Raw genomic sequence first — 14,291 nt, 5'->3', positions numbered from 1 at the left:
ACACACGTTCTCTCTCAGTCACACACACAAAATCAGTATTAAAAAAAACTAGGGCGCACCTAAAACGTCCAAATCCAAATAAACACGAACTGGAGCTAAATTCAAATATATGGAAATATTGTAGCGTCAAGACTTTTCCAGGGAAAAAAAGTTGAGTAATATTCGGGGATTGTTTTCACACACACAAAAAGGTTCGGTGGATGTCCTTCGAGCGCGACACGGTGACGCACCGTTCGATCGACCGCGCGGCCGCGGTTCACGTGCTTGCACAGGATTCCGTATCGTGGTTGTGGTAACTAATATAAGCGCTGCCTCAGTCTAATGTTTACCTGTACTAGTACGGTTTTCTTTTAAGTTTGACCAACCCTGTATAAAACTAAACTAAGCTCCCATACGCGCACTCATCAATATGCCGCCGCCGCCGTTGCGCATGCCGGCGCCCGCCTACTCCAGCTAACAATTTCTCGCCCATCACCGCCGTGTCGCCGCCATCCCTGTGCCATGAAGCCGAAGGCTCGCCCGCTCACGTCGTCTGCAGTCCCTCCTCACGATGCTGCCGCGCTGCCAAGCACATGAGCAGCTGGTGGAGCCATGTCTATGCACACAGCGTACGAAGAGGAGGACGAGCGCGTGCTCCAGCACACCGGCGAGGAGGAACTAGCGTGTCATTGTTGTCTTCGCCCGCGCGGAGGAGGCGCGCATGGTGGCTGTCACGATGGAAGCCGGTCGTGCCTGCGCCGAGCCCGCAAACCGGGTGCAGACGCGGAATCTACCTTCGAGACCTTGAATGCCACGTGGATCCTGCAATCCGAAGGAACAATTTGGGTCAGTCGACTCTTGTGAGCCGTTGGATGCAACATGGATGGCTAGAAGGGCTTCTTCAACCTTCAAAATTGATGCACTGTTCATCTTCTCAGCCCGCCACACGCCTAACCGCCTGCCGCCGCCGCCCCGCCCTCCCCTGAACCGCCTGCCACCGCTATGCGCCCCCACCCCCGCCATCCGTTTCCCCGGGCACAATCCATTTTTTCCGGCGAACTGCATTCCACACCCAACACTCATAAGATAGATCATGGGCACCCTACCACCCTAATATAGATACTGGGGTAGCTTCTCTGTCGTCTTCTTCCTTCGCTTCGTCGAACTTCTTTCACAAATCGACTGACCCAAATTATACTACTAGTACGAACGTATTAAGTACAGTAGGAACATGAAGATACGAGCAGTAGTACCAACTGCAAGAAGAACAGTAGTAAGACATAGTAATAATACCACTGTACGTACTAAAGAGTTCAAATAATGAGAAAGAACATAAAGTTCAAATAACGAGAAAGAACATAAACATAGTTATGCTGGGGGCTCAACACAACACACCCCTGAAATAAAACTAAGCAACTAGTCCGCTTGACACTGCAGTAGAACCAACTTGAGCGACGGCACTGCCACCTTACTCGGAGTCCGAGTCCGAGTCCACGTCCTCGACTTCGTCCTCGTCCCTCTTCCTCTTCCTCTTCACCGACGCTTCTTTGCTTGAACTGGACACTGGGCTCTGCTTCTTCATCCAACCCTTGTAGATATTTAAACAAAGGTAGGCATCCATTGTTGCGTACAGCATGTGATTTTCATCTAATGTCTTCGACTCCCATGCATGATGAAACTCGTGGTGAGGTTTCTTTAGTTTAGCGTACGAAGGATTAATCATGGCTGCTGCCAGGGTCAGCATTGAAGGCTGAGAGGAGGACATCAGGCTTGCCTTCTGGAGATCGAAGGGCTGGCCTACAACGAGGCCTATCCGACCCAGGACATCCCTATCATTCCTAAAGTCTACAGTAACGAATTTCACTCTTTTGTCCTTGAGGAAATTCTTAAAATCCTGGCACTTGTCGGCGTTCTGGGAACGGGGGTCCCCAGAATTGCCTGCATGCGGCCCATGGCGTGGCTAAGTCAGCGGGCCATACGGCCCATCTTCATCAACAAGGCATCCAAGACCCTCGTGAGGCGGACGACGCAAGACCTCCTCAGGAGTGGCCTAGCCAGGCAGGCTCACAAGGAGCGGAGATATCAAGGCGGGGCAAACCTCACGAGGCTCTCGTGACGTGAGCCATGACGATTGGCGCCAGGCTTGCGCCAGTGGGCGCAGCGTCCTTGTTTCCTCTTCGGTGCTAAGGAGGCGAGCGCAGGCGAGGAGTACTGAGGCATCAGGCAAAGGTTGCCATATCGGTGCAACGAGACCAAGACCAGAAGGACGGCAGGACGGAGGTCATCGTGTGTGGAACCCTGGCTCAGAGAAACCGGAACGCCCCATATTCCAGCCCAGAGATCGAGGAGAAGTCTCTGGAATACGGCACCGCTTGACATAGAACAAATTAGCTCTTATTACAAGAATAATAATTACACGGGTCTGATGTTACAATGATCACATCAGCATGGCGACACTACGCCTGCGATACTACACTTTCTCTATGCTAGCAGCGGAACAACTCGTAGCAGCGGAACAACAACAAAGGTGGTGAACTCCACTCTCCAGGGACTCTCGCTGGGGCACGGTCCAGCTCGCACGAACAAACACCTCAACAAACAATCAAGCAATCACGTCATCACCTGCAATCTGGCATGACACGCCAGGTCAGTACATTGAATGTACTTGCAAGCTCACAACAACCAAAAGCATCAAGGCAAAACAACAACATAGCATTAAACAGGTTAATTAAATTAACATCGACCATGATACGACATCAACTACTAAGCATGATATGAGACTACTACAATACTGATAAATCACCATCTCAGATCTCCATAACCATATCTCTCTTCGCTAACCGGCCAAGCAATATACCATCTCGATCACCTCGTGATCAAAACCAAACGGTGATCTTTCCGGCGATCACAACCATGACCAACACTTGGTCTCAACATCATCATCAACATCCTGCCAATCTGTACTGCTCAAAATATCCACATATAAATCACCTATAAGTTATTCCGTCATGTGAGTGTTGATCGAATGGTGTGACCTAGTACGAACCCATGACCGAGGACGCGGCTATCGATAGTTTAAACAAACACACTCTGCAGAGGTAGCGCACTTTACCCACACCACGTAACCCATGGCCTCGCACTCCCATTCGGGTGGACCAACGGCGTTCCGACAAAACCGATCTACTGCCATGACACTCTCCCGGCCACTCCGACTCATTCCCCACTGGGCTAGTCCTGGGTGGCCCCGTGTCTACCAAAGACACAACGACCACCGTCGTGGCCAAAACAATAAACGGTCCCACACAGGGACAACCCGGGTACAACAACAACAACGGGCACACAAGGTTATGTCTGCTTACCGGGCCAGGGTACCGCACGCCCATAACCTTCCCTAGTTGGAGGCACCGGCGAGAGGCACAACAATAGACCGCATTAGGGCCTTCCCATAAAGGCAAATGTGGTTGCACCGAAGAAAGCCCGGTTCGGTGGCACCTGACCAACTTAATGATGGAATTTATCCCCAAAAATATAACTGTGATAACTGATACTCCGATATCAACTATCAAACTATAATCCAAGTCATAGCAATATCAAACAAATAATCCAAGCATAATATCATCATCTCCAAATACTCCAAGGGTAGCACAACACTACTGTCATGATGAATCCGAAAACAATAATCCTACTACTCCAATAACAAGAATAAAGCTATTCGGCTAAGATCCACATGTAAACATCATCTCCGAAAATAATACTCCAAGCAACAGAACATCAACTAGCAACATGAAAATAATCATACTAACCACTAATAATCCAAAGACAGCATGATATCCAAAGCAAATACTCCAAGATATCATATCCAAAACCACCATGAAACTAATCATAAAAGCCAATAATAACCCAAAGACAACATGATATCCAATGTAATACTTCAAAATAATACCAGATACCATCATGAAAAATAATCATAATAGCCACTAAGAATCCAAAGGCACATGTCATCCACATAATCATCAAAATATTAATCCGAGAACTCCAAGCAAATATCATGGCAATAACAAGATCAAAATAATACTCCGATAAATGCCATGAACAAATCACAAGTAGCTAACACAATATTTTAAACAAGTTCAAATAAAGAAAACATGTCACTGCATTGCAATCATGCAAATGGAGGGTGTGGCTTGCCTGGGGTGGAAGAAATCACCGGGAGAAAGTGCGAGAAACTCGCGGAAAGGATTGCCGGAAAACGTACTCTCTCGGAGGGGGCTGCATAAGGGCAGGGGCAAAATGGTCATTTTCAGAATGTCAAAACATGGTGAAAATGGTTCCATCAGAACGGGCTCGATGAAACAAAGACGTGGGCTTTGGATTCACCTCATTTGGAGTTGTGAGTAAAAAGATATGAAGTGTTTTCTGCCAGGGACCTATCTGTAATGAAAATCATCACAAACAGGCCCTTAGCCGGAAAAACTGAAAGCGCACTGCAGGAAATACGCCTTCTCTCCTTTGGAAAACGTATTCCTCGCTGTATAGAGAGAAAATACGTCTTCAGTAAAGGAAAGCGTACTTTGGCTGAAGTAGAAGCAGAATACGCTTTCGGAAGAAGAAAATAGATTGCCTGGGAATTCGTCTCCACTTAACTGACGTGAAGGGGCGGGGTCAACGGCTGAGGGGCTGATGCGCGGGGCCCATGGCCAGCTGGAGGGGAGGGGGGGTTAGTGCCTTCGTCTCCTTCCTCTCGCCCGCGCATTGCCGCGGCAGAGGAGGATCCCGACGGGGCTCGTCGGCGATTCTGGCCGCCTCCCGCGACGCTCGGCACACCAACATGCTCGGGGGACCGAGCCGCATCGCCTGGTCGGCCTCCCGGTTGCTGAAGATGACAGGAACGGGAGCAGCCTCGACCGCAGCGGACGCCATGTCGGGCGGCGACGGGCACGGCTCCCTGGTGCGCCGGAGGGTGAGGGAAACGGCAGGGGAGGGTCGCCGGATGTAGATAGGGGCTCTAGTGATGTAAGAAGGCAAGTAGGGGGACGACTCTGAGCGAATTTAGCCGGGACAGAGCGGCGGCCGTGGCGATGACGGGAAGGAATGAGAGCTCCTCGAGCTCGTTTGGGTGGTCAGGGAGGCTTCGAGAGGAGGGGTGAGGCCGTGGGTGAGCTCGGAGGGCTCGGGGGAGGGCTTAAATAGGCGCGGTGTGAGGTGTCCAAGCTGTCGTCGCCGCGGACGCGTGTCCGGCACCGTGGACGCGTGTGCACGCGCATGAGCTCGGGGTTAGGCGACGAGGAGGAGCAGTGGAGGCTCTCACGGGGCAGAGGAGGCCAAGGGGGCGCAGGGAGGAAGAAGACGGCGACGAACCGAGCCTAAACGCCACTGTGCTCTCGTGGGCGTTCGGCGGCGAGCGTCGGTGAGCGTCGGTGAGGGGTTTTATTGAGAGAGAAAGAGGTCCAGGAGGACGGAGACGATGCGGTAGATCTATTAGACATGCTCGTGCTCGCTGAGACGCCGAGCAGAGGAGGGGCCCGAGCAAGAAGCCATCCAGCTCGCGTCCATGGCATGCCAGAGAGGCGGTGACCGCGTGAGCTGGAGAGGAGAAGGTGCCAACGACTGGAAAACGTTGTCTAGGGCGTAGTCCATCCAGGGGAGGTTTCAACTACGGTTGTAGCTTGGTTAAAAGTGCTAGGGTTAACTGGTAAACAACCTCTGAAATAACTTCGCCACACATGTCCTTGATTCTTCGTATGACCATGACTGTGGCTAGTGCAATATTGTTGGCATTATTTCTTCTGCTTATTTTCTGACCTGTGTTCGCACATATATGACATATACTCGGGGTTTGTAGCTATACGGAGCTCATTGCTGAGGCCAATCATACAAGAAGGTGACAAGAGTTCATGAGATCCCCTTGTAGGTGCGAAATATTGGCCTTGGTGGCCATTGTCAAGACTGTTACTTCTGCGATGTCATGTTCAGATCTTGTCGATCCTTGCATTACATAAGGTGTGTATCTCTGCTTATCTTCATTTGCATGACTTATGAGGTTGTTGGGTCCGTACCTTTCTTAGGTATATCTGCTGGATCAGTGCTATATCCCGTATAAGTGACCGATCTGACCCGGGATACATGCGTACCATATGTATAATAATCATATGCAACTGAATACCATATTATTGCGGGAGGCATATGTTTTGACTGAATTGTTCCTCTAACAAAATTATTGCAAATCTGATCCTTGAGATGTACTGCCATATACTGCCAACTCATCATATAATCTCTGAGAACGGTGCATAGTGTGGTACTGACGCGTACTGGGTGGCTTACGAGGGAAGCCATCCAAGTAGCTTGCTGAGGAAGACTCTTAGATTCTGCTCGAGGCTTTTGTTTGGGTAGCGTGCAGAAGAAATCTCGATAGCTTACACACGAAGCTTGGTCGGATTATTGTGCTGGAGAAACTTGAGTTCCGTACTTGAGAAGCTTCTCCTTGGGTTTGCTTGTTGAGAAAAATTCATTTCCATCTTGTTAGAAGCTTTTACCGAGGTATCTTGTTGAGAAAGACCGGGTACCGTGGGCCGGAAATTGTTCACATATCATGCTGAGGAAAAAATTTGAGGAGCCTTGCCTCATAAATTTCTTCCGATAGTGTGTGGAATAATGCTGGGTTTCTTATGTCCAAAACTTCATACTGATATGCAGACTGAAATCCATGCACACTTCCATAATATTTTGCGGCTGATCATTTGCATGAGAAAATTTGCTTGACTGTCTTCCTTGAGCATATCACATCCCGACTTTCTCTTGGAGTATAACATATTTCAAGTACCATTTATAGCTGAGCCAAAACTTTGCCTATGATCCATACCTTTGACTGAAAAATATACCGTTGGTCTTGCATCTGACTTGTCTTACTGCTGGCTGGATCGTTGCTGCTGTAGAATTGATGCGCATAATCAATCCAAGACACAATTGGCATTCTGAGCAGATATTCCTTATATCATGCGGTTGACTGAGAAGGCCATAATGTTTAGCTGAGCTTCTTGCAAATATTTGAAATACTTATTCCTCCTTCGAGTTCGGTATCAGTTGATGAGCAACTCTTTATAGGGGAAAAATAATGTAACACCAGGGCCCAAAAAGAAAGAGGCAAAAGAAAACTCAACTAAACAAAAACACACAACGACAATCAATTCACACACAATCAATATCACATATTACTGCTAGTCACACAATATGCATGCCTACTTAAGCACACAAATCTCGCGGGATCTCCGGTTCTACGATCTAGCATGTTGTGACGATGTGCACGAGGGCGAATAAATGTGTGGAAAAATTGGTGTAAACAGCGCTACGCCAAGTGCTAGCTTAGCCAGGTAGCAACCTGGACTAGCTTGGAGGCGAGGACGCATTCGGTAATCATGTAGTGGGACACGAAGGTCGCAACCACATTATTATCAAGCGGACGGAAAAAGATCCGTACTCGTCCAAGAAATAGGATAGCGGGGAAAAATTGAGGCTGCTAACACTGCCCTTTCTTGATAACTACGATCATTAAGGGTTGCCAAAATGACAAGAAAAAGGACGATCCGTGATAGAAGCATGTCTACCACCGAAACAAAAGGTGGGGCTGAAGGAAATAATTCGGCGCGATACTTGAGCACCACTTTTGCAAACAGTGTCAGGATCACTTGGCATCACTCTGCTGGGACAGAAATGACGCCAAACCCCGAAGAATGAGCAAGAAAAGAAACTGCAGAAATGCAAAGGCTAAGCTGTAGTGGATCCGAACCGATGCCATCTACACTCACCAGATTAAACTGTTAGTAAGAAGCCATCCAGCTCGCGTCCATGGCATGCCAGAGAGGCGGTGACCGCGTGAGCTGGAGAGGAGAAGGTGCCAACGACTGGAAAACGTTGTCTAGGACGTAGTCCATCCAGGGGAGGTTTCAACTATGGTGGTAGCTTGGTTAAAAGTGCTAGGGTTAACTGGTAAACAACCTCTGAAGTTTACTGCAGTAAACTTGGGTGCGCACTGGTGATCAACAGGATAGGGATTGGGCCAAATGGATTTGTCTGTGAGGTTTATGGTAAGAAGGACTTTCATCCTGGTAACTTTGAGAAGGTTTGGACCAAGATAAATCATAGTTGCTTTGCAACTGACCAAAATGGTCCAGAAACTTGATCAGGAAGGTGCACTCACATGGAGTGTCAAATTGAGCTCAAATTGGGCAAGGCAGAGTCATATGATCCTATGAAGATGCTCAAAAAGTCTCATACCAATTGGCCAAGCCAACCTGGTACTTGCTTCACAAACATCTCCTCTGGACAGAAACTTGCAAAAATTCTAGAGGAATAATGGCTTGATGAACCATGCCCAAAATGAGTGGAGGTAGGTTATATGGATAATAGAAGGCCTAGAAAAATTGGCAGCCATAATGGAGCAAGATAAAATATACTTGCTTCACAAACTGAAATTTTGGGCAGAATCAAAGAATTGAAGATGAGCTCACATGGAGGCATGACAAGAGCTCTACTTTGTTGGAGGGCTATGATATGATGATATGAGGGATCATGAAAAATGGAAACTCATTTGGATATGCCTAGCTTTCACCTCCTTCACAAAGCTTCTTTTTGGACAGAAACTTTGGAAAATCATAATTAAATAATTATTAGGCAAATGAGGTTGCATTTTGGCATGTGGCAATGATATGGACAGGAAAAGGTGTCCAAGGAGTTTGAGGTCAATTGGGAAAAGGAAAATAGCACTTGCTTCACAATGTGCCATTTAGGGCAGAATAGGAAATGAATTATTTGAGCAAGATGATAAACACGACAAATGAAATATTTTGCCATATTTGAGAAAGATATGACCCAAACAATTTATGAGAATTATTTGGGAATTTTAGGAGTGATGGAATTAAAGGTTGCTTCACAACCTAGGGCAGACAGGGTTATTCCTTTAATATAAAAAAGGAATATTCCCTAGAAAAAGATTTTAGGGTTTGGTCAAGCAGTGAAGTGACATGATCTTGGCAGGTTTTTGAAAATGATGATCCACTTGGGAAGGAAAAAGAGGATGATTTCCCAGGTGACAAGGCCACAGAACCACTCCAAAAAGAAAAACAGAGCAAAAACCAATAAATCAAAAAGAAAAAGAAAATGGCCAAAATCCAGGCTGTTACAACTCTTACCCCGTTAAAGAAATCTCGTCCTCGAGATTTAGTTGCTCTGGGAACAAGTATGACTTGAGGATACCGTTTCCAACTTGGGCATCCTTTTTCCTTTATTTATTGTTCCCCCAAGAATTTCAGATGATCAACTTACCTTGCTCTGGGGTGGCTTGCTTCACCTTTCCCCAAATTTTGATGGGTCTTTGCTCATATACCAAATCCTTTTGCTAATGTTGATTCTTTCATATCGGCGGTGATATCCAACGGATCTGAGCATAAATTTCCTTTTGTCATGAAAACCTTTTCATTTCTGTCATGGGGTTGCTGCAAGCCTTCTGGGTTCAATAAATGCTTAGAATTAATCATGGCCATCTTCTGACGGGATCTGACGGCTCATAGGTGCACTGATTTATCTTGATTTATTTCCTTTGGCTCGAGCATGTGGCATACACCAGAGATTTGACTGCCTTCTGTCGTGAGCAATATAATGGTGTATGGAGTTATAGTTATGTCATACCTCAAACATTTACATCTTGAGACTTTGCCCGACAGGGGCTGACGGACAAATGCTTTTCCTGACAGACTGACCGGGTACTTGATTCCGTATACCGTGTCTGAGCTGATTGTTCGGCTTTTGATTTTCTCATTTTGTCGGTATACTCATTTGGATTTTCCACACTAACCATTCCAAGCGGGTCAGCGGGATATGAAATTCCTTGTAAATAGAGTAGGCCGCTGAAGGTGTATGTCTTTGTGGATCCATATGGAATTATGGCCTCCAACTGATTTGGGTATCCGGACCCTGATGATCGTGCGAAAATCATCATACCTTTGCTGTCAGTCTCACCCTTTAACGGTCATGATTTTCTTTGTCAGGATACCTTACTGAAATAACGTGGCCACACATGTCCTTGATTCTTCGTATGACCATGACTGTGGCTAGTGCAATATTGTTGGCATTATTTCTTCTGCTTATTTTCTGACCTGTGTTCACACATATATGACATATTCTCGGGGTTTGTAGCTGTACGGAGCTCATTGCTGAGGCCAATCATACAAGAAGGTGACAAGAGTTCATGAGATCCCCTTGTAGGTGTGGAATATTGGCCTTGGTGGCATTGTCAAGACTGTTACTTCTGCGATGTCATGTTCAGATCTTGTCGATCCTTGCATTACATAAGGTGTGTACCTCTGCTTATCTTCATTTGCATGACTTATGAGGTTGTTGGGTCCGTACCTTTCTTAGGTATATCTGCTGGATCAGTGCTGTATCCCGTATAAGTGACCGATCTGGCCCGAGATACATGCGTACCATATGTATAATAATCATATGCAACTGAATACCATATTATTGCGGGAGGCATATGTTTTGACTGAATTGTTCCTCTAACAAAATTATTGCAAATCTGATCCTTGAGATGTACTGCCATATACTGCCAACTCATCATATAATCTCTGAGAACGGTGCATAGTGTGGTACTGACGCGTACTGAGTGGCTTACGAGGGAAGCCATCCAAGTAGCTTGCTGAGGAAGACTCTTAGATTCTGCTCGAGGCTTTTGTTTGGGTAGCGTGCAGAAGAAATCTCGATAGCTTACACACGAAGCTTGGTCGGATTATTGTGCTGGAGAAACTTGAGTTCCGTACTTGAGAAGCTTCTCCTCGGGTTTGCTTGTTGAGAAAAATTCATTTCCGTCTTGTTAGAAGCTTTTACCGAGGTATCTTGTTGAGAAAGACCGGGTACCGTGGGCTGGAAATTGTTCACATATCATGCTGAGGAAAAATTTGAGGAGCCTTGCCTCATAAATTTCTTCCGATAGCGTGTGGAATAATACTGGGTTACTTATGTCCAAAACTTCATACTGATATGCAGACTGAAATCCATGCACACTTCCATAATATTTTGCGGCTGATCATTTGCATGAGAAAATTTGCTTGACTGTCTTCCTTGAGCATATCACATCCCGACTTTCTCTTGGAGTATAACATATTTCAAGTACCATTTATAGCTGAGCCAAAACTTTGCGTATGATCCATACCTTTGACTAAAAAATATACCGTTGGTCTTGCATCTGACTTGTCTTACTGCTGTTTGGATCGTTACTGCTGTAGAATTGATGCGCATAATCAATCCAAGACACAATTGGCATTCTTAGCAGATATTCCTTATATCATGCGGTTGACTGAGAAGGCCATAATGTTTAGCTGAGCTTCTTGCAAATATTTGAAATACTTATTCCTCCTTCGAGTCCGGTATCAGTTGATGAGCAACTCTTTATAGGGGAAAAATAATGTAACACCGGGGCCTAAAAAGAAAGAGGCAAAAGAAAACTCAACTAAACAAAAACACACAACAACAATCAATTCACACACAATCAATATCACATATTAGTGCTAGTCACACAATACGCATGCCTACTTAAGCACACAAATCTCGCGGGATCTCCGGTTCTACGATCTAGCATGCTGTGATGATGTGCACGAGGACGAATAAATGTGTGAAAAAAATTGGTGTAAACAGCGCTACACCAAGTGCTAGCTTAGCCAGGTAGCAACCTGTACTAGGTTGGAGGCGAGGACGCATTCGATAATCATGTAGTGGGACATGAAGGTCGCAACCAAATTATTATCAAGCGGACGGAAAAAGATCCGTACTCGTCCAAGAAATAGGATAGCGGGGAAAAATTGAGGCTGCTGACACTGCCCTTTCTTGATAACTACGATCATTAAGGGTTGCCAAAATGACAAGAAAAAGGACGATCCGTGATAGAAGCATGTCTACCACCGAAACAAAAGGTGGGGCTGAAGGAAATAATTCGGCGCGATACTTGAGCACCATTTTTGCAAACAGTGTCAGGATCACTTGGCATCACTGTGCTGGGACAGAAATGACGCCAAACCCCGAAGAATGAGCAAGAAAAGAAAACTGCAGAAATGCAAAGGCTGAGCTGTAGTGGATCTGAACCGATGCCATCTACACTCACTAGATTAAACTGTTAGTAAAAATACTAAGACTATATGCATGCTATGCAACAAACAAATGCAGCAACCAAATGCGACAAACAAGACCACCTCTAAACTACCGATTACTACCGGTTTGTACCACTCGCGCTGACTAGGGCGTCCTACAGCCAGACCTGCTCTGATACCAAGCCTGTGGCACGCCGGCTCAGAGAAATCGGAACGCCCCGTATTCCAGCCCAAAGATCGAGGAGAAGTCTCTGGAATACGGCACTGCTTGACATAGAAAAAATCAGCTCTTATTACAAGAATAATAATTACACGGGTCTGATGTTACAATGATCACATCAGCATGGCGACACTACGCCTGCGATACTACACTTGCTCTATGCTAGCAGCGGAACAACTCGTAGCAGCGGAAAACTTTTAGCAGCGGAACAACGACGAAGGTGGTGAACTCCACTCCGCAGGGACTCTGGCTGGGAGACGGTCTAGCTCGCATGAACGGACACCTCAACAAACAATCAAGCAATCACGGCATCACCTGCAATCTGGCATGACACGCCAGGTCGGTACATTGAATGTACTTGCAAGCTCACAACAACCAAAAGCATTAAGGCAAAACAACAACATAGTATTAAACAGGTTAATTAAATTAACATCGACCATGATACGGCATCAACTACTAAGCATGATATGAAACTACTACAATACTGATAAATCACCATCTCAGATCTCCATAACCATATCTCTCTTGGCTAACCGGCCAAGCAATATCCCATCTCGATCACCTCGTGATCAAAACCAAACGGTGATCTTTCCGGCGATCACAACCATGACCAACACTTGGTCTCAACATCATCATCAACATCCTGCCAATCTGTACTGCTCAAAATATCCACATATAAATCACCTATAAGTTATTCTGTCATGTGAGTGTTGATCGAACGGTGTGACCTAGTACGAACCCATGCCCATGACCGAGGACGCGGCTATCGATAGTTTAAACAAACACACTCTGCAGAGGTAGCGCACTTTACCCACACCACGGAACCCATGGCCTCGCACTCCCATTCGGGTGGACCAATGGCATTCCGACAAAACCGATCTACTGCCATGACACTCTCCCGGCCACTCCGACTCATTCCCCACTGGGCTAGTCCTGGGTGGCCCCGTGTCTACCAAAGACACAACGACCACCGTCGTGGCCAAAACAATAAACGGTCCCACACAGGGACAACCCGGGTACAACAACAACAACGGGCACACAAGCTTATAATAGCCACTAAGAATCCAAAGGCACATGTCATCGACATAATCATCAAAATATTAATCCGAGAACTCCAAGCAAATATCATGGCAATAACAAGATCAATATAATACTCCGATAAATGCCATGAACAAATCACAAGTAGCTAACACAATATTTTAAACAAGTTTAAATAAAGAAACCATGTCACTGCATTGCAATCATACCAATGGAGGGTGTGGCTTGCCTGGGGCGGAAGAAATCATCGGGAGAAAGTGCGAGAAACTCGCGGAAAGGATCGCCTGAAAACGTACTCTCTCGGAGGGGGCTGAATAAGGGCAGGGGCAAAATGGTCATTTTCAGAATGTCGAAACATGGTGAAAATGGTTCCATCAGAACGGGCTCGATGAAACGAAGACGTGGGCTTTGGATTCACCTCATTTGGAGTTGTGAGTAAAAAGATATGAAGTGTTTTCTGCCAGGGACCTATCTGTAATGAAAATCATCACAAACAGGCCCTTAGCCGGAAAAACTGAAAGCGTACTCCAGGATCTTCTCCTCTGGAAAACGTATTCCTTGCTGTAACAGAGAGAGCATACGTCTTCATTAAAGGAAAGCGTACTTTGGCTGAAGTAGAAAAGAATACGCTTTCGGAAGAAGAAAACGGATTGCATGGGAATTCGTCTCCACTTAACTGACGTGGAGGGGCGGGGTGAACGGCTGAGGGGCTGACGCGCGGGGCCCGTGGCCAGCTCGAGGGGACGCGGGGGGGGGGGGGGGGGGGGGGGTCAGCGCCTTCGTCTCCTTCCTCTCGCCCGCGCCTTGCCGCGGCAGAGGAGGATCCCGACGGGGCTCGTCGGCGATTCTGGCCACCTCCCGCGACGCTCGGCACACCAACGTGCTCGGGGGACCGAGCCGCATCGCCTGGTCGGCCTCCC

At 46.7% G+C, this 14,291-nt stretch overlaps 1 long non-coding RNA gene across 1 annotated transcript; it reads right to left on the bottom strand.

Moving 5' to 3' along the window:
* Positions 1-12,387: 12,387 nt before the first annotated feature.
* On the bottom strand, positions 12,388-14,074 carry LOC141025373 (uncharacterized). Its single transcript, XR_012186855.1, has 2 exons — positions 13,790-14,074; positions 12,388-13,681 (listed from the first exon to the last, which is right to left on the bottom strand). It is a non-coding gene; the product is annotated as an uncharacterized lncRNA (long non-coding RNA).
* Between the last annotated feature and the right edge of the window lie 217 nt (positions 14,075-14,291).

This window comes from Aegilops tauschii, chromosome 6 (assembly GCF_002575655.3).
Source record: "Aegilops tauschii subsp. strangulata cultivar AL8/78 chromosome 6, Aet v6.0, whole genome shotgun sequence".
Lineage (NCBI taxonomy): Eukaryota > Viridiplantae > Streptophyta > Magnoliopsida > Poales > Poaceae > Aegilops > Aegilops tauschii.
This window is presented reverse-complemented; position numbering and strand designations above follow the sequence as displayed.